This window comes from Bubalus bubalis, chromosome 21 (genome assembly GCF_019923935.1).
Source record: "Bubalus bubalis isolate 160015118507 breed Murrah chromosome 21, NDDB_SH_1, whole genome shotgun sequence".
NCBI lineage: Eukaryota > Metazoa > Chordata > Mammalia > Artiodactyla > Bovidae > Bubalus > Bubalus bubalis.
In genome coordinates this window covers 56,345,506-56,371,997 of record NC_059177.1, presented here as the reverse complement: position 1 = coordinate 56,371,997, position 26,492 = coordinate 56,345,506, and the positions used below count along the sequence as shown (strand labels likewise).

General features: G+C 39.9%; 1 protein-coding gene across 3 annotated transcripts in view; it reads right to left on the bottom strand.

The window, feature by feature from the left end:
* Positions 1-26,492, bottom strand: part of RAF1 (Raf-1 proto-oncogene, serine/threonine kinase) — a 79,139-nt gene that overhangs the window by 44,986 nt on the left and 7,661 nt on the right. Inside the window, exon 1 of one of the 3 annotated variants that reach the window (XM_006078923.4) lies at positions 13,739-13,760. The exons of the other annotated variants lie outside the window; for them this stretch is intronic. The gene's annotated coding sequence lies outside the window, so the exon portion shown is untranslated. Of the gene's footprint in view, positions 1-13,738; positions 13,761-26,492 lie in introns of those variants that run through there. 3 annotated transcript variants of the gene reach the window in all.

Below are 26,492 nucleotides of genomic sequence, written 5' to 3'. Positions count from 1 at the left end.
TCCCGTGAAGTGGGCAGTCCTGGGAGCTGAGCTACCGACTTTCGCTATTTAGCAATGCTGTCTTTGGGGCTAACTGTGGCCTCAATCCTGTCCATACGTGTACATAGGCACAATTGCAGTCTCAATCCAAACACTGTTACATTATTCTCCTTCCAACTTTAAATATTTGATAATTCTTTGTCTAATCATTGTGTTGCATATAATTCATCCTTAACCTACTCTTAAGTCACATTTTTTTTTCAGAGCTAAAAGTCTCTGAAATCAGAACATATGATAAAAACAATGCTGTGCCTTACTTGTCCCAACAGAGAACCTGAAAAGAATACCATCAGGTATGTAAGTATTTTGCTTAATAACCTAGGTATGAGATACTAGGTCAAAAGGTAAGAATTATGGATGAATGCTGCGACTCTCACAATTTTAATATTTTAAAATTGGTCTGGGATGAATTTTTGTCTTTAAGATAAGCTTATTTTCTGAAGCAACTGGTGGCTATTTCCTCTGATCTTTTTTACCGCAGGGTGGCGGGGGTGGAGTAGAGGGTTAGGGTAGATTTAACCCGGAAAAGGAGGGTTGTGCTATTTCATTATCTTAGAGGTGACAAAGACTTCTGACAGTTTAGAGAGGGTAAAGATACAGACTGATAAAGGCAACACCAATGGGTGTAACTTTCTTAAGCATTTCACATTAGGTCAGCTTTCCATCAGAAGGCTGGGTATTGAGTAAGATTATTTTGTGTTTTTTATACTCCATGGAAGAAAAGGAGCACTCAACAGCCTAATTCCCAAAGAGGTCTCTTAAACTCTTCTAATAAGGTGGCTCAGGTCTTTATTCCTGGGAAAAGTACAACAGAGGGTCTCTACACTGGGAGGTTTCAGGTACAGTTGACAGCATGGGTGCTATTCTGAAAACCACGCTAACGGAATGCCTGAAAGCAGAGACCAAAGAGCTTCTTCCACAGCTGGGCAAACAGGCTCAAAAAAACACCCAACATTAGCTCCCCTACTGTACAATGAAGCTCAAAGACAACAAGCCTAACCCAAGCCTAACCAATTGAAAGATTCCAATCAGCTATTTAATCCAATCCTTTCAGAAATAAGACTGCCAAGGATTATCAGACACTTGAACACGGATGATAAAGACCAAAACACAACAGGAAACACATACACCCCTGCATGACTTGAGCTATCAGATTAACTGAAATGATCAGAACAGAGCCCATCAAATGCTCATTGCACTAAATTTTACAGTAATGGGGTAACAGAAAATTCCACAAACTTCTAGAGAAAAAAAAAAAAGGGATCAGGAATTGGAATGGCTTCAAATTTATCAACACTGGAAGCTAGAAAAATAATGAAGACTTCTAAATTCTAAAGGGAAATTATTTCCAAATTAGAATAATCACCAAAACTATTGTAGAAAAGAGGTATTTTCTGACATTCATTACAAAAATATTTCACCCTTCACGATCCATGTCTCAAGGGATTTGTTACATGATTAAGAATAAATCAAGAAAGAGATGAGATATAGGAAAAAGGGTGTCTAACACAAGAAAGAAGCAAAACAAAATCCCCAGGCCAGTGGGCGGAAATCTCTTAATCACATCTGTGCATCAGGGACAAGAATCCATAACTGTGTGACCCTCTGTAGCACCGTAAACTGCACAACGACACTCACCTGCACAATGGCCTTTTCTTCAGAGACAGAAGAGAGAGGGGAGGGGGAAAGGGGTAAGGGAGGAAAGGTAGGGAGAGAAGAGATGGAAGCAAACAGCCCACATTTTTAGTTTTACATGATCCTATACTCTCCATTTTTTTTTTTAACTGAAGTATAGCTGATTTACAATGTTGAGTTAATGTCTGCTGTACAACAAAGTGATTCAGTTATACATACGTATATTCTTTTCTATATTCATTTCCATTACGGTTTATCACAAGATACTAAAGTTCCCCATGCTATATCATGGGACCCTGTTTGCCCACCCTGTGTGTAATTAGTTGGCATCTGCCAAGCCCACACCTGCACTTCATCCCTCCCCAAGCCCTCCCCTGGGCAACCACAGGTCTGTTCTGTGTCTGTGAGCCCGCTGCTGTTTTGCAGGTAAGTTCACTTGCACCGTACTTTAGAGTCCACATACGGGTGACATCGTGCAGCAGTAGTCTTTTTCTGACTGACTTCACTCAGTATGATAATATCTGACACCATCCACTTTGCTGCAAACGGCATTATTCTTCTCTGCTGCTGCGTGTCTTCGTGTGCACGTCTTCATCAGCCACTCATCTGTCAACGGGCATTTAGGCTGTCTCCATGTCTCGGCTTTTGTGAATAGTGCTGCTGTGAAGAAAGGGGTGCACATATCTGCCCAGGAGTGGAACTGCTGGCCCGTGTGCACGCGTGCGTGCATTCACTTCAGTCATGTCTGACTCTGTGACGCCATGGACCGGAGGCTGCCAGGCTCCTCTGGCACGGGATTCTCCAGGCAAGAATACTGCAGAGAGTTGCCATGCCCTCCTCCAGGGGATCTTCCCAACCCAGTATCTCCTATGTCTCCTGCACAGCAGGCACATTCTTTTACCCACTGAGCCACTTGGGGAGTCCTGATGGGTCATATGGCAACTCTAATTTTAGTTTTTTGAGGAACCTCCATACTGTTTTGGCTGCATCAACTCACATTCCCACAAACACTGTAGGCAGGTTCCCTTTTCTCCATACCCTCTCCAACATTTGTTACTTGTAGACTTTTTTAATGATGAGCATTCTGACTGATGTGGAGTGATATCTTCTTATAGTTCTGATTTGCCTTTTTCTAAAAATTAGCGATGTTGAGCATATTTTCATGTGCCTGAAGGCCATCTGTCTGTCTTCTTTGGAGAAAAGAAGCAACAGTTAGAACTGGACATGGAACAACAGATTGGTTCCAAATAGGAAAAGACTGTATATTGTCACCCTGTTTATTTAACCTATATGCAGAGTACATCATGAGAAACACTGGACTGGAAGAAACACAAGCTGGAATCAAGACTGCCGGGAGACATATCAATCACCTCAGATATGCAGATGACACCACCCTTATGGCAGAAAGTGAAGAGGAACTCAAAAGCCTCTTGATGAAAGTGAAAGTGAAGAGTGAAAAAGTTGGCTTAAAGCTCAACATTCAGAAAACGAAGATCATGGTATCTAGTCCCAACACTTCATGGGAAATAGATGGGGAAACAGTGTCAGACTTTATTTTTCTGGGCTCCAAAGTCATTACAGATGGTGACTGCAGCCATGAAATTAAAAGACCCTTACTCCTTGGAAGGAAAGTTATGACCAACCTAGATAGCATATTCAAAAGCAGAAACATTACTTTGCCAACAAAGTTTCGTCTAGTCAGGGCTACGGTTTTTCCTGTGGCCATGTATGGATGTGAGAGTTGGAATGTGAAGAAGGCTGAGTGCCGAAGAATTGATGCTTTTGTGGTGTTGGAGAAGACTCTTGAGAGTCCCTTGGACTGCAAGGAGATCCAACCAGTCCATTCTGAAGGAGATCAGCCCTGGGATTTCTTTGGAAGGAATGATGCTAAAGCTGAAACTCCAGTCCTTTGGCCACCTCATGCGAAGAGTTGACTCATTGGAAAAGACTCTGATGCTGGGAGGGATTGGGGGCAAGAGGAGAAGGGGACGACAGAGGATGAGATGGCTGGATGGCATCACTGACTCGATGGACGTGAGTCTGAGTGAACTCCGGGAGTTGGTGATGGACAGGGAGGCCTGGCGTGCTGCAATTCATGCGGTGGCAAAGAGTCAGACACGACTGAGCGACTGATCTGATCTGATGTCCGTTTTTTGATTGGGTTATTTTTTATTCTTGAGTTGTATGTTTGTATAGTTTGCAAATTAAGCCCTTGTTGGTCTCATCATTTGCAAATACATTCTCTCCTTCTATAGGCTGTATTTTCATTTGTGGTTTTCTTTGCTGTACAAAGGGCTTCTCTTGTGGCTCAGCTGGTAAAGAGTCCGCCTGCAATGCAGGAGAACCTGGGTTCGATCCCTGGGTTGGGAAGATCCCCTGGAGAAGGGAAAGGCTACCCATTCAAGTTTTCTTGGGGCTTGGGGCTCCCTTGTTGCTCAGCTGGTAAAGAATCTGCCCACATGGAGAAGGAAATGGCAACCCACTCCAGTGTTCTTGCCTGGAGAATCCCAGGGACAGGGAAGCCTGGTGGGCTGCCATCTATGGGGTTGCGCAGAGTCAGACATGACTGAAGTGACTTGGCAGCATAAATTAATTTAAATACATTTAAAATCTATTACTTCAGGACTTTGCCCATGGTAGAATCTAGTGATATAAACTTATAAACTTCCTTAAAGACAACGTACTGTTATTCACGTCAGTGTTAGGACTTAAACTACTACTTTTAAATAAAAAAAATAAAAGTTGTGAAGAATATGAGTCGGTAACGATGAGCACTAGTATACAAATGGTCGAGCTCTGTGAGGGCTGAATGAACTCTGTACTGTGCAAACTACAAGTCAATATTTAAAGCAGACTCTCTGGCTTCTGTTTCTTATTGTTCTGACTTAATAAACATTCACAAATGTGGTGTAAAAAAAAAAAAAAAAAGAATCTGCCCACAAAGTGGGAGACTTGAGTTTGATCCCTGGGTTGGGAAGATCCCTCTGGAGAAGGGAAAGGCTACCCACTCCAGTGTTCTGGCCTGGAGAATTCCATGGACTATACAGTCCATAGGGTCACAAACAGTTGGACACGACTGAGTGACTTTTTCTTCTTTCTTTGCTGTACAAAAGCTTTTAAGTTTGATCTGTTTATCTTTGCTTTTATTTCTACTGCCTTGGGAGACTAACCTAAGAAAACATCAGTACAATGTATGACATGATCCTATACCCCTTTCAGTACTGCTGCTGCTACTGCTAAGTCTCTTCAGTCGTGTCCGACTCTGCGCAACCCCAGAGACGGCAGCCCACCAGGCTTCCCCGTCCCTGGGATTCTCCAGGCAAGAACACTGGAATGGGTTGCCATTTCTTTCAGTACACTCTTCCTTATACAGGAGCTAGTGAGAGCTGGGCTGCACCTTGATATATTCTGGGTGGTTGATCAACATGAACAGAATAGTCAGTCTAGCAACACAGGGTTTCCCAAAGCACGGGCCATACATCATTCATGGTTTACAAGGTGATTTTAGAGGATTTGTGAACATGACATAAAATAACACTGAATCAATCAGATAAAGATTATGATAAAGAAGAATTACCAGTTGGGGATCTTTAATACCTCTTTAACACTTCTTAATCTCCATTAAAAAAAAAAAAAGCCACTGACAAACTCTAAAAATTAATACTGTTGTTTTATTATATTAAAATAGCAGCAAAGGAATACAGTACTATATGTGATCCCATTCTCCTGGCAGCTTCTTTTGGATTCATTTTGACTGTGTATTTTGAAAGTGCACATAACATAGTTCCCTCCATTTTTGTGCAAAAGAAGTCAATGCATGAGAGTAAGTCATCACCATCCATCCTTGATGCTTTGCTCCTGCAATTTCAGGTGATGCTAGCACCAAGTCCTTATCTCTGTAACTCTACAGCCTCAAACTACTTTACTATTTTTAGAGTTAAAGTTCCAGGAATACCCAGGCAGTCAGTCCAGTGGTTAGGACTCCACAGGAGGCACAAATTCAATCCCTGGTCGGGGAACTTAAGATCCCACAAGCCTCCGGGCATCGCAAAAACAAACAAACAAACAAACAAAAAAACATAGCAGTGAGCTATTTTAAGAGACGATATTAAGTAAGCACTACTGTAGGTGGTTCTCTGTTCTGGTAAAAGTCAGGAAGGTAGCACTTCAATGACTGAAGCCGGTGAAACACTAGTCTAGCAGAGGCAATACATTCTTTAAAAAAAGACCCTGTACTCTGCCATTACTTATCCGTCAGGCTTTTAAGCAAGTCTGAGCAATAAAATCCTAGTAATCGAATCTAGAGGGTTTCTCAGCCTAACAATCCTCTCTTCCTCCTAAGAGACTTTCATTATCCTGCACTTGCAGGGGTTTCTTCTATCTCCTCCACCTGCTTTGCTGGCTTCTGTTCTTCCTGCCTCAAAACCATGCATGCACCTCAAGACTTCTAAACTTTCCAAGTGTCCCACAGCCTTTCCAACCTGGCCTACATACACTGCCTCCATCAATGAAAAGCGTGGCAAACAACACTGCTGTCTCTCAACCCCACATTCCTCTTTTGAGAACTTCCTTCGTTCATCTACAGGAATAAGCCCCAAGCAGCGACGTTTATCTATTTATATTCATGACCCCGCCCCTTGAGCCCCCACTACAACTGAATGGAACAAGCAAGCCGAAACTTGATTTGAAACTGAGAGACTATAAAGAATGATACTTTGAACTGAGAACATAAAAACTCAAGAGCTATAAGAATGTTGGTCCATGTAAGTTCAAAGCAGTCAAAGCAAGTTTGCTATTAAGAGAACAATATTCTGCAAACTGACCTACAGATTCAACACAATCTCTAACAGAACAGGCTTCTTGGCCAGCTTCTTAGTAGATATTGCCAACGACTCTAAAATACATATGAAAATTCAAGGGACCCAGAATAGCCCAAACAATCTTGAAAAAGAACAAAGTTTGAGGAATCATACTTAGCAATTTCAAAACTTATTACACAAAGCTACAGTAATCAATGTGGTACTGGCATAATGAAAGTCATTTAGAGCAACAGAACAGAAATAAGGAGGGCACCAGACAATTCAGATACCCACATGCAAAAGAATGGAGCTGGACCCCTACTTCAGAGAATATGAAAAAATGAAACCAACAGATGAAGACCTAAATAATGTAAAAGCTAAAATTATAAAACACTTCAAAGAAAACCAAAGAGGAAATCTGGATGACCTTGAATTTGCCGGTGGTTTTTAAGATATAATACTAAAGACACAAGCAACAAAAGAAAAACATAAAATGGACTTTATCAAAATTAAAAACTTGCTTCAAAGAACACAATCAAGAAAATAAAAAGATAACCAAGTGTGGCAGAAACCAATGCAATTCTGTAAAGCATTTAACCTTCAATTAAAAATAAATTAATTGAAAAAGGGGGGGAACCTGCAAATCATGTAACTCATAAGGGATTTGCATCTAGAATATAAATATTCTATAGAATACAGGCTAACGAATTCTTAGAACCCAATAATAAAAAGACAACCAAATTTCAAGACGGGCCAAGAATCTGCATAGACATTTTTCCAAAAAAGACACAGAAACAGTCAAGAACACGCAAAGGTGCTCAACATTACTAATCTTTAAGGAAACAAAAAATCAAAAACATATGAGACAGCACTTTACATGACTATTATCAAAAAGAGAGAAAGAAAAAGGGAGAAAGGGAGGGAGGGAGGGAAGTGTTGGCAAGGATACAGAGAAAGTGCAACTCTGGTGCACTGCTGGTGGGAAATGTACAATGGTGTGTGGCCTCTACAGAAAACAGTATGGTACTTCCTCAAAAAACCAGTTACTATACGATCCAGCGAGTCCACATCTGGATGCAGACCCAACAGAATTGAAAGCAGGAACTCAAAATACTTGCATACCCATGTTCACAGTATTATTCCCAACAGTCAAAAGGTGGACACAAGCCAAGTGTTCACTGACCAGTGAAATGATAACAAAATATGCTATACACATACAACGAAGTATCATTCAGCCTTAAAAAGCAAGAGGATTTTGATACATGCTACAGCATGGATGAACCTTGAGGACATTATGCTAAGTGAACTAAGCCAGTCATAAAGCGACAAATATCCTATGCCTCCACTTACATGGCGTACCTAGAGTAGTCAAATTCATAAAGAAAGTAGGATTGTAGTTTGCAGGGACAGGAGTGGGGAGTCAGGCAGGGAGGTTAAGGGTACAGAGTTTCAGTATGGGATGATGGAAAAGTTCTGGAGATGGATGGTGGTGATGGTTGCAACATACTGTAAAGGTACTTAATGCCACTGAACTGTGCAGAGATTTATATTATGTGTATGGTACACGGTGGTAAATTTGTTATATTTTACCACAATAAATTTTTTTACAAATAATGTTTATAGTTGCCTAAACCTACCTTTTTTTTTTTTTTTTTTTAAGATAGCATGTCAAAACACCATTAAAGTCACTGATAGTAAATCTGGAGGCTCTGGGAAAGCCCATGCATCTCCCTGGACCTCATGGCTTCATCTTAAAAAGCAGGTGCAAAGGACTACATCAGACCTACCTCTAACTTGGAGTCTCAGAACTCCTGTGAACCCCAATGTCACAAAATTGGAGTGGCCAAAAAGTTCACTGGGGTTTTTCCATAGTATCTTACAGGAAAACCCAAATGACCTTTTGGGCCAAACCAATTAAAAAAAAGAAAAACTCCTCCGGGAATTCCCTGGTGGGCCAGCGGTTAGGACTTCATGCTTTCACTACTTTCAATCCCTGGTCAAGGAACTAAGATTCCAAAAACCATAAAAATAAAACATTCAGGTTACTTGCAATATTTCCAAACTAAAACTAATAATCTATTCTTTTACCTTCCAAAAATCCACTCAGAGCAACAAAAATCATCAGGCTTCTCTATCTACTGCAGACTGGAGCCACAGGACTTCAGGGCAGACTTGCAGGTTATTAGAACCTTTGATGTTGCTGCTGTTATGAAGTCGCTCAGTTATGTATGACTCTCTGCAACCCTATGAGCTGTAGCCCGCCAGGCTCCTCTTTCCATGGGATTCTCCAAGTAAGAATACTGGAGTGGGTTGCCATTTCCTATTCCAGGGGATCCTCCCAAATCTGAGTCTCCTGCTTGGCAGGAGGATTCTTTACCACTCAGCCACTTGGGAAGTCCATCAGAACCTTAGGACATCAGGAAGTTCACAGGAGCATTATGCCTAACCACCAAAAGGTAGAAACAGCACAAATAACCATCCTGTGATGAATGACTAAATAAAATGTGGCACAGTAGCCCTTAGGTATCTGCAAGGGATTTGTTCCAGGATCCCCTGCAGATAACAAAGTCCAAGGACACTCAAGTACCTTATATTAAATGGTGTAATATTTGCATAAAAACTACATGCATCTTCCAAACTTTAAATCATCTCTAGATTACTTAGAAGCAACTGAACAACAACAAGATTAAAGCAATGTAATACAAATACAATACTTAATGCAATGTAAATGATATGTATATAGTTGCCTTGACAAAGGAACAAATTCAAGTTCTGCTTTTTGGAACTTTCTGGTAATGCCTTCAGGTAAACAGCATTTCCCAGGGAAGCTCTTCAGAGTAACACAAGTTCACATTTCACTGGCCTCCAGTGAGTCACTGTGAACAAATCATTACGTCCAAATGGTTGGCCTTTACAGACTGACTGAAGCAAATCAGGCTCTCCACTAGAGCTAAAGATGAGATCAGTCTCATTAAAACTGAATGGCTACATAACTGGGAATAAGGGCTGACAGTTCCTCAGAGAAAAATATGGGTACAGTTACAATGAAAGGGGGTTAATAGAAACAAACAACAGGTGTCCACCAGTTTTCAGATGACAATCACCAAGATCAAGGGTTTGTTAAAGGAAGGAGCTTAGAGATGTATACTTAAATTGACCTACTGTGCATACTCTTAAAGGTGGAATCAAAACTCAGGTAATACCTTTAACTTAAAGCTTCTCAAACATTGCCACTGTTTGTAAACACACGCTCACACAAATCAGGCAAGCGACATAGTTCTTTTTAAGCCCTTGTCACTCTGTTCTTCAGCAAATCTTAGGGGAAGATCCTTGAGCAGGCAGGGGAGAAAATACCACGTTTTCTTGTTCAATTGCTTCTGTGGAACACATCTATCACTAGGACCAGGAAAATGGAATTTCCAGAAAGCAAAATATGAGAAAATATAAAAGGAACAGACTTGACAGATTTAAAAAAAAAAACCCAGCATCTTTTAAGCATCTACTACAAGCTAGGTTCTAAGCATATATGTATTCAAATGATATTTCATTTAATCCACATAACCTCAAGTTACCTGCCTCTTCTGCCCAAAAAAAAAAAAAAAAGAGTTGGAAGAGATGACCTATATTGACCCTTCAGCTCTATCACCTTGTAATGATTCTAGCCATGAAAATCTAACAATTACTACAATTTTCTGACACAGAATATCCTTCCCTAGCTTTCCAAACAGACTATATGGCAACCTTCTCTTAATGATTTGTAAGTTACTGTAATGAGTAACCTCTGGTTATCTACAGAATATAAATATAGCAGATTTTCAAAAAACAATAATTTTACTCAGATTTGAGTTGGGGAGGGTAATAAGGTAATTACAGTTTTAAATATGGGCTTCCCTGGTGGTTCAGACGTTAAAGAATCGGCCTGCAATGTGGGAGATCAGGGTTCGAACCTTGGGTTGGGAAGATCCCCTGGAGAAGCGTATGGCTACCCACTCCAGCATTTCTTGCCTAGAGAATTCCATGGACAGAGGAGCCTGGCGAGCTACAGTTCATGGGGTGGCAAAGAGCTGGACACGACTGAGCGACTAACACCCACACAGTTTTAAATATTTTTATAAGGTATCTATTATGAAGTAAAAGTCAAAGACCAAAGATTTAAGATGAAATGTGACTTCAAAAAACTTTCATGTTTAAAGAGTAGGCATTTAATCTAATATTAGTGGTAGTTTGATGGAAAAGCTTCAAAACAATAATGACAATCAATGTAACAGACAACAGAGTTCTGTGTCTTCTATTTCTCAGATTCTTCCTGCACTCTAGCTGCCAGAACCACTTCTGACTTGACAGTATTTATTTCTGCTGATTTCCCTACTCCTCAGCATTTGCTCTTGACAACCTGATTTGAGAAAGAGAGGAATCAAGCCTGTATATTAGGCAGAACAACAGGAAGAGAAAGAACCTAATCTACTAGGCCAGAGAGTGAAAGTCGTTCAGTTGTGTCTGACTCTTTGTGACCCCATGAACTGCAGCTCACCAACTCCTCTGTCCATGGAATTCTCCAGGCAAGAATGTTGGAGTGGGTAGCCGTTCCCTTCTCCACGGATCTTTCCAACCCAGGGACTGAACCTGGGTCTCCTGCATTGCAGGCAGATTCTTTACCATCTGAGCCAACAGGGAAGCCCAGAGAAGGCCTACTGAGTAATAAAAAGGCTTCAGTATAGGCTTATTTGCAAGGTCGAACCTACACTCCAGAAGATTAAGAGTACCAAAAATCCAACATTCAGCTAAGCAAGGTCCTCCTAAACACTTGGTCCACAAAACTATATAGACTCTTATGGTAAAATTTTTAACACTCAAATTATTAAACTCCATGAAAATAAAGACTGAGCTTTGACAACCTCTGTATACTTAATTCCTAGAAGAGTACTTGTTGAATGACCAAATAAACTAAGTGAGCACTTTGAAGTCATAGATTTGCTGATGAATAACCTTCTTGGCTGTGTGGAACTGGGCAAAAAACATCTACGCCTTAATTTCTTCATCTGTAAAATAAGAATATATTTTAAGAGGTGGAGTGGTTATGAGAAATAAATGAAAAACTATAAAGAATACAAAATTCACTGTCTGGTACACTGTGGGCACTTAATTCAAAATAGCTATCACTACATGATATTATTGGTAATAATAGTGCTTACCCACACAACAGAGTAAACTAGATATGATCCTTGATTCCTTTAGTATTTTCCTGACCCACCACATTTAATCATCCAACACATACTGTCAGATCCTCCAAACTCCACCACTTTAACCCAACCCAACCATTCCAACCTAAAGCACCGTCATGTCTTGCCTAGATTACACCAGGTGTCACTATGCCCACTCTCAAAACTTGCAAAACTGTTCTCTACCTACTACCTTAAGGCACAAATCTGGTCACATGACTGCTCTGCTAAAATCCTTATTTTGAGTGTGACTGGTTCCCTCTTACACTCAAAATAAAACCCAAATTCTTTAAAACTATGACCTACAAGGCCTCACATGATGTTCGACACCTTACCTCCTGTCCTCTCTCTTAGTTCATTTATTCCTGTCATACTGACCTTCTTGTTGCTAGCTTGTCAATCATGTTTCCACTCAAATGTGGCTCCTCAAAGGGGACCTCCTTGGCCATCCTGTTTCAGTGTATCCTGTCTCTCCCCATCATTTTCCCTCTTTACTGAGCTTTACTGTTTTCACCATCATTTATGCCATTTTTATAATACTTTGAAATTATATTAGACACCTGCTACAGTGACTGTCTACCCTTGATAGTCTGTTCCAAGAAGCCACGTTCAGTTTACCCTAAAAACCCCATCACCTTTCACCGTGTCTAGCATACAACTGGCCATTAAGACACTTCCTGAATGAATAATAAAGGCTGGCATCTAGGTCCAGTGAGTGCTGAGTTCTACTAGAAACCATCAGTCCAGTCATTTATGAGCCGCACGATGCTGAGGGGCTACACTCCAGGACCACAACACTGACAGCTGAGGAATTCTGCAAATGTGGAATCGGCACAGTATAACCACTGGCTGGCAGTCAGCTCATCATTGTAACAGCTCCATCAGACAGATGCCAAACGGACAAAAGCTAGCTGGTAATAGCCAGTTGAAGCCATTATGGAATTCTACCATGCTTGAGCTATTTCCAACGTTTGATTTACTAGTGTTGTTTGGCATTTTTCTTCACAGTTGTTTTATTGTAAAAATAAAACCAAGCACCATTCCTGTTCACCTGCTCTGTCAAACTAAACTGTAAACATGTTCCACCTACACACACATCCATTTGTCCTAAATATACACTGCTGAAAATAAAAAGTACAGTGTCCCTACTAAAGAAATGTAGAAAAGTGTTTTTAAACATGCCTAAGATCATGTAGAATGCAAAAGAATGGGTAGAAAGAGTAGGCTATCAGACAGGAGGAGGGGTGGTTCAGCCTAACAGAAATACAATACTTAAATATTTGGGGTACATGTCCCAAAACAATAATGATTTCTTAAGCATAACCAAACAATGGCAGTTCCAGTTTCAATTTTTGGATGTCAATCTAAAGTGTTCTTCATACACCTAAGTTGTGAACCATGAAACTAATCAACAAAATTAAAGAGAAAATCAAAGTTTTCTTACAGTTTTCAGTAATTTCAGAACATACAAAAGCTAAAATTTGAGAAAACTGATACATTTTCACATTAGGTTTGCAAATGATTCTAGAATCAGTTACTAGTCATCACCTTCTCTATATTCGCTATGGGCCTAATGCCGTATGTTGTAACCTCTAAAAATAAGTCTCCATTTTAGTAAAATGATGAAACCAGTATCTCAGTGAATAAAAACAAGGAACTGCTGAATGTCAGCATGTTTCACAGGCCACAGCTAATTAGATGACTAAATGATAGATTTCTCAAACTCTTTTTAAAATAATTCAGATATAGGAATGTTAAGAAAAGCTCAACTTTTTTTTTTTTTTTTTTTTTGGAACTCAACTTTTATAGCAAATTCATTTTTTTTTTTAACAATCAAGAATCCATTCCTGGGAGTTTCCATGAACATGCACCAGGACAGTCAAGCAGAAAACTGAAGAAAAGGAACAGAAGCAGGGTGCCAGTGATTTTCATCTTACGCTTTCAAGAAATAAGATTATCTTTATAAAAGTCTAAACACTGACAAAGCAAGGTTCACTTCTGTCCTCGGGCAACAAATCAAATGGCCCATAAGAGCACAGCACCTACCGCTCATCTCCCAGGCATTAGCAGAGAAGTCACCAACATTCTCCCGGCTAAGGCAAAAGGCTTTACAGAACTCTGCAGGCTGCATTTCCAGTCTGCAGAGTTTTGAGCACTCTTCCCACAATCCTCACGCCCCAAACTACACAAACCAGCATGTGACTGAGAAGCCGGTTAGAGCAGGAAGGAACACTTGGGTATGCAAACAAAGTAAAAGGGTAGTAAATACAGGGGCCATACTCTGTCTGTGAAAACTGACTTGCTTAAAATTTTTTAGAGAAATCAAGTTATTTCCTAGTCAATTCCTAACAAGCTGTTGAGAAGTGACATTACAAAGGACATTGGGATACTTTATTCTGAAACTCAGAATCCAGAATACACAGGTTATGATACAGGCATTTTAAACTCAACACATTCATTTCAGCCTTCTCACCCTGTGGCTCAGCTCTAGCAATAACTTCAAAGAACTGCTTCATTCAGAGGCATTTCTAAAAATGAATAAATAGCACCAGATTAATAAAACAGTAATAAATTAATTACTCTGGGAGAGTCTTGTTTTTTTGTTTTTTAGCTTACCATGTGCTATAAAAAAAGTGTTCAGAAAGCAAGACTGTTTCAGGTGCAGGATTATTAGGGAGCAGCACACATACAGAGTGCTAATAAACAGCCCAGGACAAACCAAATATGATGCGAGCACAACTATGAAAATGTAACCACCAGTTCGCAGTGTGTACCTTCCAGGGATTTGAGTCCTATGTTTAAGGTCCATCATCTAACTAAGGGCCTAATTTGACGGATAAACGTTTGACTGGAAACACTATCCTATCGACGTCTGGAGATACAGACCTCAGCAGAGCACTCGCTCAAACATTCCTCATCGATTGTCTTGTCAGTTACTCTCCTGAAGGGTTAGACACCTTTGGGCCATGGTAAGTAAAATAAAACAACCCCAATTAATCCAGGAAGCTCTTCAGGAGTTCAGTGTACAAGAACCAAAATGTTCTAAGACGTCGGCCTAAAAGAGTCAAGAAGCAGTTGCGCCAACTTGGGGTTAAGGTTGACTGTTTTACCCTCTCCCTACCTCAGCCAAGCCAAGCAACCAAATAAATTTTACTCTTGCTACCTGAGTAGGGAAACACACACACACACACACGTGTAAATATCTCAGAGAGACAGATGGACAGCATTTTTCTTGAAAATGCCTCAGTGAATCAGTATATAAAATCTGTCTTAAAACCTCACTTTTGAGCTTTTATTCAAATACTACTCTCTTTTATTTCACTTAAAAATATTAAAGTGGTAGAACACAAATACCTAAGGCAACTAGCACTTTGGTGTTAAACTAGATTTTAAAGACATTCTTAAGCTACCTAATATCAAGTTTCTAAGAACATAGCAATGCATTCTGTGGTTGAGATTGACTGGAGAAAGTTTACTTCAATCAAGAGAACTTAAAATTTTACATAACTTTACAGTTTATTCCTCTCCACTATCTCACAGTGCTATTAAAATTAAACAGGCTACAATCAGGTATTATTCCTAGTTCTTCTGCAGACAAAGAAAACAAGAAGTTCAAAAGGTTTCGTGACAATAAGGGAAGCAAAACAAAAAAATTCAGGTTCTCAGACTCTAAATTACAGGTCTATTTTAACACATTAAGAAAGAAAAATAATTGTTTAACATTGTTACGTTACTACTTTGAAATAAATAGTTTATAAGTAATGCGGTATATGGAAAAAAAATGTTTTATATAACATAAGCAATTTAAATGTCCTTCATATTTAAGAGATTTTTACTTCCTTTCTAAATAATGATTTAGTTCAAATTCATTATCTTAGAGCAGTTGTTTTCCCAATGCTTTTTCTCACATAGCCTTTCTTCTTACCCATTAAATAATACAGAATAGAAGAGTATCAAAAATATAATCCTGGGACTTCATGGGTGGTCCAGAGGTTAGTACTCCACACTCCCAATTCAGGGAGGCCTGGGTTCAATTCCTGGTCAGGGAACTAGCGTTCACATGCCGCAACTAAGGGTTCGAGCGCCTCAACCAAGGCCGGCGGGGCCGAGTAAGTATTTCAAAATGCACACAGACGATCTCTTATTTAGAAGCTAACTCTTAACAATCTGCAGCAAGTGACTAGCCAGTGAAGCCAAACATAATGCAGTCTCCATTGTGTCTAACGGCCTGTGGCTCAGGGGTGAGAGCGCTGGTCTCATAAACTGTTTTTAAGTCATTCTTTTTTTATCTTCACTCCAAAATTTTTCTACCCAGAGTTGGTAACAAACAGAAGTTAGATAAAATAAAATCTCCATGTAATCAGAAGACTGCTAAACTACAAACCATGACTCACTAATTCTGAATATTAGTCAATACAAAAGAACTCCTATACATCAAAATAACCTGGGCTTAGAGTTAAAATTCTGTTGTAATATTTTGCAGCTGCTGTGAGTTTCTCCTTGGTTCAAAAGGACAGAAATGAGGAGGAGAAACGGCTAACAAGGGCTTGAAAAGACTATTGCTAGAATAAATGACCTTAACACACTAAGATGCCCACAGCTTTAAACAGCCTTTTACTCAAGACATTTAGACTTAAGATGGACTTGGAGCTCACTCCCCTCTACTCAGCATGTTTTACAAAATGTGAAAATTAAACAATGTATGTGAAGCACAGAGTGTTGGCCTGACACAGTAAATGTTCCCTATTATCATGATGAAACAGTCAGGAATTCTAGACAGCCATAAACCTCCAGCCTGGGTTTTTCTGAGTTCAAAGCCTACACCCTTCACTACTACGGATACTGTGTTCCAAAATTAAGACCTAGCTTCCAAAATACAGATCAACTGTTTAGCTCTCACGTTACTCGGGTTAATGTGTGCTGTGCGCTCAGTCGCTCAGTTGTCTCTGACTCTTTTCGACCCCATTTTGGACTTTAGTCCACAAGGCTCCTCTGTCCATGGAATTTTCTAGGCAAGAATACTAGAGCAGGTTGACATTTTCTCCTCCAGGGAATCTTCCCGTCCCAGGGATCAAACCCGCATCTCTTACATCTCCTGTACTGGCAGGCAGAATTCTTTATCACTGAGCCACCCGGGAAGCCCAGTTGGGGGAATTACACAGCTAATATGCTATCTTGTTCATTTGATCTCTGCAAATGCTCTCTCTATTCCCAGAGATCTTCTCCAGAGCCTGCATGGAGTAATAATTCTAGATGCTTTACCATCAGTCTATATCTTGGCATCTGTAAACACATTCCGAAATTATCTACACATCAACACATGCCTAAATTACCTGCAATTAACAACCAAGGTAACTTTCTGGAAAATACCTCCTTCTCTGCTTAGATTTATCATTTCCTCAAAAAGCTTATTTTTATATTTCTCCATGGTAGGAGAAATTAGACAAGATTTACCATCAAAGAGAAGTAAACCTAATGCTATGTACAACTTAGGACAAGCCTTAGAAGAAATGTAAAATTCCCTGTTTCACTGTTCTAAAACGTAAAACACAGTTAAAAGTAGCTCTATTAACTATAGAGGGCAGAGGTGAAGTGTAGGTCAATTGTAACCAGTTAACTAATTAAAGTATTCTAACTCCATATCTTCCTGGTAAATCAGAAAATTAGAAAATAGGCTGAGAGCACAAAACAGGGGAAATGGCAGCACTGAAGCCGAGTCCATTAACCTTAGAGACACTGACAGCCACCCTGATCACAACACGAACACTGCTCCAAAGCCTGGCGCCAACTCAGTTTTCATTACTTAATTGTATAATGAACTTTTAAAATTACAAAAACCAATACATCATTTTAGAAATCTCTGCACTAAGCTCACTTTTCAGAGTACTACTATCACATAAAAGTCTAAGCAGCTTAAATATTCTCGTAAGAACTGGCAAAATTAGGTGGGTACCCCCAACCACTCTAAACTTTAAAGGCTTCAGGGTGAGCCCACAATTGCTTTATACATATGCAAGTGATTAAGTGTTCCTAGAAGTTTATGAAGTATTGATTAGTGGTGAAGAGAAAGAATACTTCTTAAAGTGCTATTTTAAGCTAATTCCCTAAATTAAATACGTAAGATTAGAAGAAAAGTTTTCACATACAAAGTCATAGCACAATGATTATCATCTTATAGAAAAAAGGTAATGGAACTAATTATTTCTATTCAAGTCAAAAAGGTTTAGAAAAGACAACTCTTCAACAGGGGTATCTCGGGACTCCCCTGGTGGTCCAGTGATTAAGACTCCTCGTTTCCACTGCAGAGGGTGGGGGTTTGATCCCTGGTGTGGAACTAAGATCCTGCACGGTGCAGTCAAAAAAAGTGGGGCGGGGGCGGGGGGAGGGGGGTATCTCTGAGGGCCCTATGAAAAATAAGTACCTGGAGAGGCAAATTAGAGTAGCCTCAATCCCGGCCCTCAATAAACTTATAGTTTAGATCAAGAAGTAACACAAGGACAAGGTGGGGTTAATCATACAAGGCCTATGAGGAGGAAATGGATCTACTCTAAGTCATAAAGGAAATTATAAAACAGCATTCCCAGAAACCTAACAAAAACCTTAAGTTTGCATCACATCTTGGGGTTACATTCTGAGGTGCAGAGAGGGTGTAGGATGCAGTCAAAAACTAACCTAGAAACCCCTTTCAGATCAGATCAGATCAGTCGCTCAGTCGTGTCCGACTCTTTGCGACCCCATGAATCGCAGCACGCCAGGCCTCCCTGTCCATCACCAACTCCCGGAGTTCACTCAGACTCATGTTCATCGAGTCAGTGATGCCATCCAGCCATCTCATCCTCTGTCGTCCCCTTCTCCTCCTGCCCCCAATCCCTCCCAGCATCAGAGTCTTTTCCAATGAGTCAACTCTTCGCATGAGGTGACCAAAGCACTGGAGTTTCAGCTTCAGCATCAGTCCTTCCAAAGAAATCCCAGGGCTGATCTCCTTCAGAATGGACTGGTTGGATCTCCTTGCAGTTCAAGGGACTCTCAAAAGAGTCTTCTCCAACACCACACTTCAAAAGCATCAATTCTTCGTCGCTCAGTCTTCTTCACAGTCCAACTCTCACATCCATACATGACCACAGGAAAAACCACAGCCTTGACTAGATGAACCTTTGTTGGCAAAGTAATGTCTCTGCTTTTGAATATGCTATCTAGGTTGGTCATAACTTTCCTTCCAAGGAGTAAGCGTCTTTTAATTTCATGGCTGCAGTAACCATCTGCAGTGATTTTGGAGCCCAGAAAAATAAAGTCTGACACTGTTTACACTGTGTCCCCATCTCTTTCCCACGAAGTGATGGAACCGGATGCCATGATCTTCGTTTTCTGAATGTTGAGCTTTAAGCCAACTTTTTCACTCTCCACTTTCACTTTCATCAAGAGGCCTTTTAGTTCCTCTTCACTTTCTGTCATAAGGGTGGTGTCATCTGCATCAGATCAGATGAGTCACTCAGTCGTGTCCGACTCTTTGCGACCCCATGAATCGCAGCGCGCCAGGCCTCCCTGTCCATCACCAACTCCCGGAGTTCACTCAGACTCATGTTCATCGAGTCAGTGATGCCATCCAGCCATCTCATCCTCTGTCGTCCCCTTCTCCTCCTGCCCCCAATCCCTCCCAGCATCAGAGTCTTTTCTAATGAGTCAACTCTTCGCATGAGGTGACCAAAGTACTGGAGTTTCAGCTTCAGCATCAGTCCTTCCAAAGAAATCCCAGGGCTGATCTTCTTCAGAATGGACTGGTTGTATCTCCTTGCAGTTCAAGGGACTCTCAAAGAGTCTTCTCCAACACCACACTTCAAAAGCATCAATTCTTCGGCGCTCAGCCTTCTTCACAGTCCAACTCTCACATCCATACATGACCATAGGAAAAACCATAGCCTTGACTAGACGGACCTTTGTTGGCAAAGTAATGTCTCTGCTTTTGAATATTCTATCTAGGTTGGTCATAACTTTCCTTCCAAGGAGTAAGCGTCTTTTAATTTCATGGCTGCAGTCACCATCTATCTGAGGTTATTGATATTTCTCCTGGCAATCTCGATTCCAGCTTGTGCTTCATCCAGTCCAGCGTTTCTCATGATGTACTCTGCATATAAGTTAAATAAACAGGGTGACAATATACAGCCTTGACGTACTCCTTTTCCTATTTGGAACCAGTCTGTTGTTCCATGTCCAGTTCTAACTGTTGCTTCTTGACTTGCATACAAATTTCTCAAGAGGCAGATCAGGTGGTCTGGTATTCCCATCTCTTGAAGAATTTTCCACAGTTTCTTGTGATCCACACAGTCAAAGGCTTTGGCATAGTCAATAAAGCAGAAATAGATGTTTTTCTGGAACTCTCTTGCTTTTTCTATGATCCAGCGGATGTTGGCAATTTGATCTCTGGTTCCTCTGCCTTTCTAAAACCAGCTTGAACATCAGGAAGTTCACGGTTCACATATTGCTGAAGCCTGGCTTGGAGAATTTTGAGCATTACTTTACTAGCATGTGAGATGAGTGCAACTGTGCGGTAGTTTGAGCATTCTTTGGCATTGCCTTTGGGACTGGAATGAAAACTGCCCTTTTCCAGTCCTGTGGCCACTACTGAGTTTTCCAGATTTGCTGGCATATTGAGTGCAGCACTTTCACAGCATCATCTTTCAGGATTTGGAATAGCTCAACTGGATTTCTATCACCTCCACTAGCTTTGTTCGTAGTGATGCTTTCCAAGGCCCACTTGACTTCACATTCCAGGATGTCTGGCTTTAGGTCAGTGATCACACCATCGTGATTATCTGGGTCGTGAAGATTATTTTTTGTACAGTTCTTCTGTGTATTCTTGCCATCTCTTCTTAATATCTTCTGCTTCTGTTAGGTCCATACCTTTTTTTTTTTTTAAGGCTTAAAATGTATTTTAATAAGTTCATGTTGCATTATTCATTTCTCAGAAAAACTTCAAAGGTATTAGGGACAAATCAAACATGGTACACCAATAAAAAATGCACAGCATAACTATCTAAGATAGGCAAAGCTAAGAGCTACCGTCTGACATTCAGCATACAGCAACCCTGTTCTCAAGATTGTACTAGGCCTATCAAGAAAGCTGTGAATGGCAACATCACAGACACAAAAGGGCCATTTCTGGGTTGTCCTTACCCAAGAAAAAGATGGAGGCAAGTTTAACACAAGATTTTTTAAAGATACACTAAATGAAAATCTCTAAGAGAAAATGTCTTCCTTGGGACATGAAAGGGTAATATATGGGACATAACAGAACCGTATGTATGTTGTCTGTGACCTCTGTGGACATGTGCCTGAATTCCCACCTGGGAGTGATTGGAACAGTGGGGCCAAGGTCATTGGGGGATGTTTGACTTTTGTGGTATATGTGGCAGGATCTCTGGGGTGAGACAGTGCACTAAGTCATGTCCGACTCTTGCGACCCCATGGACTGTAGCCTGCCAGGCTCCTCTGTCTATGGGATTCTCCAGGCAAGAATACTGAAGTGGGTTGCCATTTCTTTCTGCATACCATTTATCTCTCCTTAAGTCGATGGCCTATATTTAGGGTATTTACCCCATCTTTCTCAGTGCCTCTTCCTCTTTAAAGTAAGGATTACAATGTACCTACATCATCAGGCTTATGGGAAGATTAAACGAATTAAGGTAAACTCTTAAAAGAATCTGGCATGCAGTAGTTAAGATAAAGGTAAGCTGTTATCTTTAGGACGGTTTTTTTAAAAATGTATCTTTAGACCAAAAAAACACACTCAATTATGAGATGGTCGAATTGTAAGGCTTGGGAGAATTGAGAATGACAAAGAATAGATTCACCTTCTTCAACTGCAATCAAAATCTCCCAAGAACATATGCTCAGTACCATAAGGAGTGAGTGATGGCTGAAACTGCCTGCACTATTAAAATACTTTTATGGCAGGACAAAAACATAGTTGAATACTCATTTGTTCTTTGTTTTTGTTTTTTGGAGTTTTGGGGGCTTTTTTTTGCCACAACACACGGCTTGAACCCAGGTTCCCCGCAGTGAGAGCGCAGAACACTAACCACTGGGCTGCCAGGGAATTCCCTACTCATTTTAATATACTTACAATGCAGTTTCACTCTTCATTTTTCCTTTAAGCTCATTTCTTTGCTCAGTCTAGCTCTGTTCCATCTGAGGGACTGGGTAATCAATTTTTCAAGATTACTCCAAGCTTCCTTTAAGGAGTAAGTGTTTTTCTATTTTCTTTTTTTTTTCCTTTTTTTCATTCAATTGGTCATACAACACTGGAAAAAACCCACCCTCACACATAAAAAGTTTCTGCTGAAACAGACACACTCCAACACTTAAAAATAAAATATCCTCTCATCCAAGCTAGGAAACAATAATAAGTCTGGTTTGGAAATGGCCTAGCTACAGTTTCCCAAGCAGTCCAAAGGGCAACTCAGATGCTGCAAGGTGGAGTGTGTGTCAATATTTTGAGTTTCCTCACCCCTCTTTCTCAATTTCTGACCACAAACTGGTAACTTCATCAGCTGACTGGCCAGCATAAACGCACATGAAGAAATGTGATACTCTACCCTTCTCATAGTTAGCAAGCCGGGCTGCCCAAGTTTAGAAAAGAACCTAACTTTTTTAAAGGATAACTAATTTTTTAAAAGTTCATCAGCTAGTTCAAACAATTACATTAAAACATCAGTTCCCCGGTTCCCTAAAAAAATAAAAAATAAAACATCAGTTCCACAGTGAAAGACATATGGAGCCGATTTTATTTTTAACTCTTAGTTTTTCATTATTTTCATTTTAAGTCACTTTGTCTAAACTCTTTAACTCTTTTTACTTTTCATCTCCAAATCAGTCATTGCTTCTTAATTTAAGCAGCAACTGTTCATTTTTAAATGAACGGAGCTATTTATAAAGTATATCCTTAAACACAAGTAGAAAAATATGCAACACACAAATAAAATATGGTTTAAGTGTGATCACTCTGATAGTCGGGTAATAATGAAGTAAAAAACAGCTACACAGTGGAAGGGGAAGGAGAGGAAATAAAAACCACCCACACATCTCATCCTGCTAAGCTAATGCCTGGAAACACTGACTTAACCATACCAATAATTTCTGTTCCACATAAAAGGCATAAATTTTAGTGGCAAGTCCTGCATAATCAACAAGTGATTTAAAAAATAGCATGAGCTTTCTTCAAAAATAAAGCCATGAAAAAAATTTAATAAAATAAAGACATTAAATATAAAATAAGTGAATCCACTATTCTGCACACTGGCATCTCTCACTTGGGCAGACATTGAGATTTACCCTCAAGATAAGTACTCCTCCAGGTTTACAACCTTGCCAAAGCTATTTCAAGAAGTAACCATCTGATTCAGTCATTTTTCCAATGATTCCTTGTGGAGTCAATGGCTTTCATACAGAAAAATTCCCTGGTCTTCAATGATACCAACAAAGGTAAGCATCTTGCTTGTCTTGAGAACTTGTAAGAATTACAATAAGGTGTATCTGTAAAACCATTTGTTTCCCAGAAAATACTTTAAATCAACTTTTCAAGAATATTTTTCTTAAACCAAGGACATGTTCAGAGGTTTCCACTGTAAACTGGACCATTAATTCATTAAAACTCTAAGTTATACCCAGCTACTTTGCCACAGGAGTAAAAAAAAGAAGAAAAAACTAAATATGAAAGTATAACCTATGTAATTTACACATCAAAGTATGAATGCCTTAAGGAAAAGAACTGTATGTATTTCCTACATTTTGTTATATACTCCGTCATCCAGTACAGTAGGGCTTCCCTGGTGGCTCAGTGGTAAAGAATCCACCTGCAATGCAGGAGTCAACGGAGACGCAAGTTCGATCCCTGGGTTGGGACAATCCCCTGGAGGAGGGAATGGCAACCCACTCCAGTATTCTTTCCTGGAGAATCCCCAAGGATAGAGGAGCCTGGTGGGCTACAGTCCATAGGGTCGCAGAGAGTCAGACATGACTGAAGTGACGTAGCATACATGCCAGTACAGTACCTTGCACAAAATTAATGTTTAAATAGCTGAATAAACTATTAATGGAGAAATGACATAATTACACTATTTATACTAAACTTTTCTCATGGATATTGAATCACTACCTACCACATGAAAGTACTAATACATAGAATCCAAAAAACCAGAATGCCTCTGTATACTGCAACGTGGCACAGAACCGAGTGGAAAAGTGTAAGGAGCACGTCATTTGACAATTTCTAATAATCTATTTCAACTGCCAGTGGCTTTGAAGAATATAAAGTTCAGAAAAATAGCCCTTGCCTTGTTAAAGTAGAAAAAAACAAAAAATCATGACTTACCAAAGACTGACTATGTGCTAAGAGCTTTCAGGATGACAAAGAGGTCTACAACAAGAACTGACAGCTTTGTGTGTGTGTGTGTGGTGATGGGGGAAAAAAGAGTAACTTCTTAAGAAAGCTATAAGAATGTGGAGCATGGAACGATCACTTCCAGCCTGAGCAGAGGGAGAGGCAGACAATGAAGGATGATTTCACTGTTGTATCTGAAATTGAAGGGGAGGCATTTTAATAGGTGCATGTAAATGTTTTTCTTTATAAAAAATAGAATTTTAATGTACATATTTTAGTACCCTACTTTGTTCACTTAGTGTATCTTACCACTCAAGATTAATTGAAATAATTATTTATAAGTTAACTGAATATATTTTAGATTAAAAGGGGATGAAAGGTATAAGGAAGGTAAAAGCAACAACTACATGTACCAGCTTAATAAAAAACCTTTTTTTCAAAAAAGGAGTCATTAATTGTGTAATTAATTTCTCTCTTTGAAGAACATTATATACAAATACATTTATAAAGGAGGAAAAATTCCATAGATGCAAATACAGTCAACTTCCAAAACTTCTGGTTTGCTCAGTCAATCTAATTAGCAGTTAAGAGAAAAGCCTAGAGCCACTTCACATCCATTAGGACAGTTATTATCAAAAAAGCAGAATATAACAAGTATTAGCAAGGATGCAGATAAACTGGAACTCTCATGCATTGCTGGTGGGAATATAAAATGATGCAGCTGCTGTGGAAAATAATTTGGCAATTCCTCAAAAGTTAAACAGAATTACCATCAGTTCCAGCAATTCCACTCCTGGGAACAAAAGCAGAGACTCAAACAGACACTTACAAATCAATGTTCACAGCATCATTATTCATAAAAGCCAAAATGTGGAACCTAAAAGCCCATCAACTGTTCAAAGGATAAAATATTTTGTGTGTGTGTGTGTGTGTGCGCATGCACACACACACTGGAATATTATTCAACCATGAAAAGGAATAAAATTTTGACACACAGTATAATATGGATGAATCCTGAAAACACAGTAAGTAAAATAAGCCAGATACAAAATTATAAATATTGTATGATTCCCCAAAGGTCCAAAAGTCAAAGCTATGGTTTTTCCAGTTGTCGTGTATGGGTGTGAGAGTCGGACCATAAAAAGGCTGAGAGCCAAAGAATTGATGCTTTTGAACTGTGGTGCTGGAGAAGACTCTTGAGAGTCCTTTGGACTATAAGGAGATCAAACCAGTCCATCCTAAAGGAGATCAACCCTGAATATTCACTGGAAGGGCTGATGCTGAAACTGAAGCTCCAATATTCTGGCCACCTGATGCAAAAAGCTGACTCACTGGAAATGACCCTGATGTTGGGAAAGACTGAAGGCAGGAGGAGAAGGGCATGACAAAGGGTGAGATGGTTGGATGGCATCACCGACTCAATGGACATGAGTTTGAGCAAGCTCTGGGAGATGTGAAGGACAGGGAAGCCTGGCATGCTGCAGTCCATGGGGTTGCAAAGAGTGGGACACAACTGACTAACGATGATTCCCTTTATATGAGATACCTGGACTAGCAAATTCAGAGAGAAAGCAGAGTTTACCAGGGGCTGGAGGTAGGGAGGAATTGGGAATTATTGTATCAATATAATTGTTACAGGGTTCTATCTGGTATGATGAAAAATTTCTAGAAACAGATTAGCGGTCATGTTTGCACAACACTATGAATGCACTTAATGCCAGGGAATAATACACTCAAATGTGGTTAGAATAGTAAATTTTGTGTTATGTATAGTTTACCACCACCACTCCCTCCAAAAAAGCCTAAGGGGCCCATTTTTGAATTGTCAGACAGCTAGATAAATACTAGGCACGGAGTATTTATGATGGTTATTCTCACATTCACATTTCTCTAATTCCAGTCCAGACTAAGACCAAGGAAGGTAGAAGAGTATCATTTATACCTTCCATGTAGAAAGCCTATGAATGCAGAAGAGAACAGCCAGTGTGGCAAGAGCCGCTTGAACCAATGCATCAGCGAGCTGCTAAAGCAGACAAACGTCCTCAGGGAGCTGGCACTGAGAACCCAGGGCACTCTACCGATAATGCAAAATAGAAGGGGAAGCTAAGCAAGGTTGATTCCTTCCACAGAAATCCTACGTTACAAAGTTCTGAGTATGAGTTTAGTAAGTAGCACCTTACAATCTTAATTGTAAACATTAGTGTGTGATGGGCAGTATAAACAATCCACAGGTGATGAACCTGTGAATCTCTACTTATGCAAATAATGTTTACTACATAATCAAGACAAAGTTTCAGGAACTAGATTTATAAATTAGACATGTCTCAGCTCTAAGGAGCTTATATCTAGCCAGAGATGTAAGACGTCTATATAAAAAATTCAGTTCAATCAACATCATTTAGCACCTTACACTCAACGAACTGA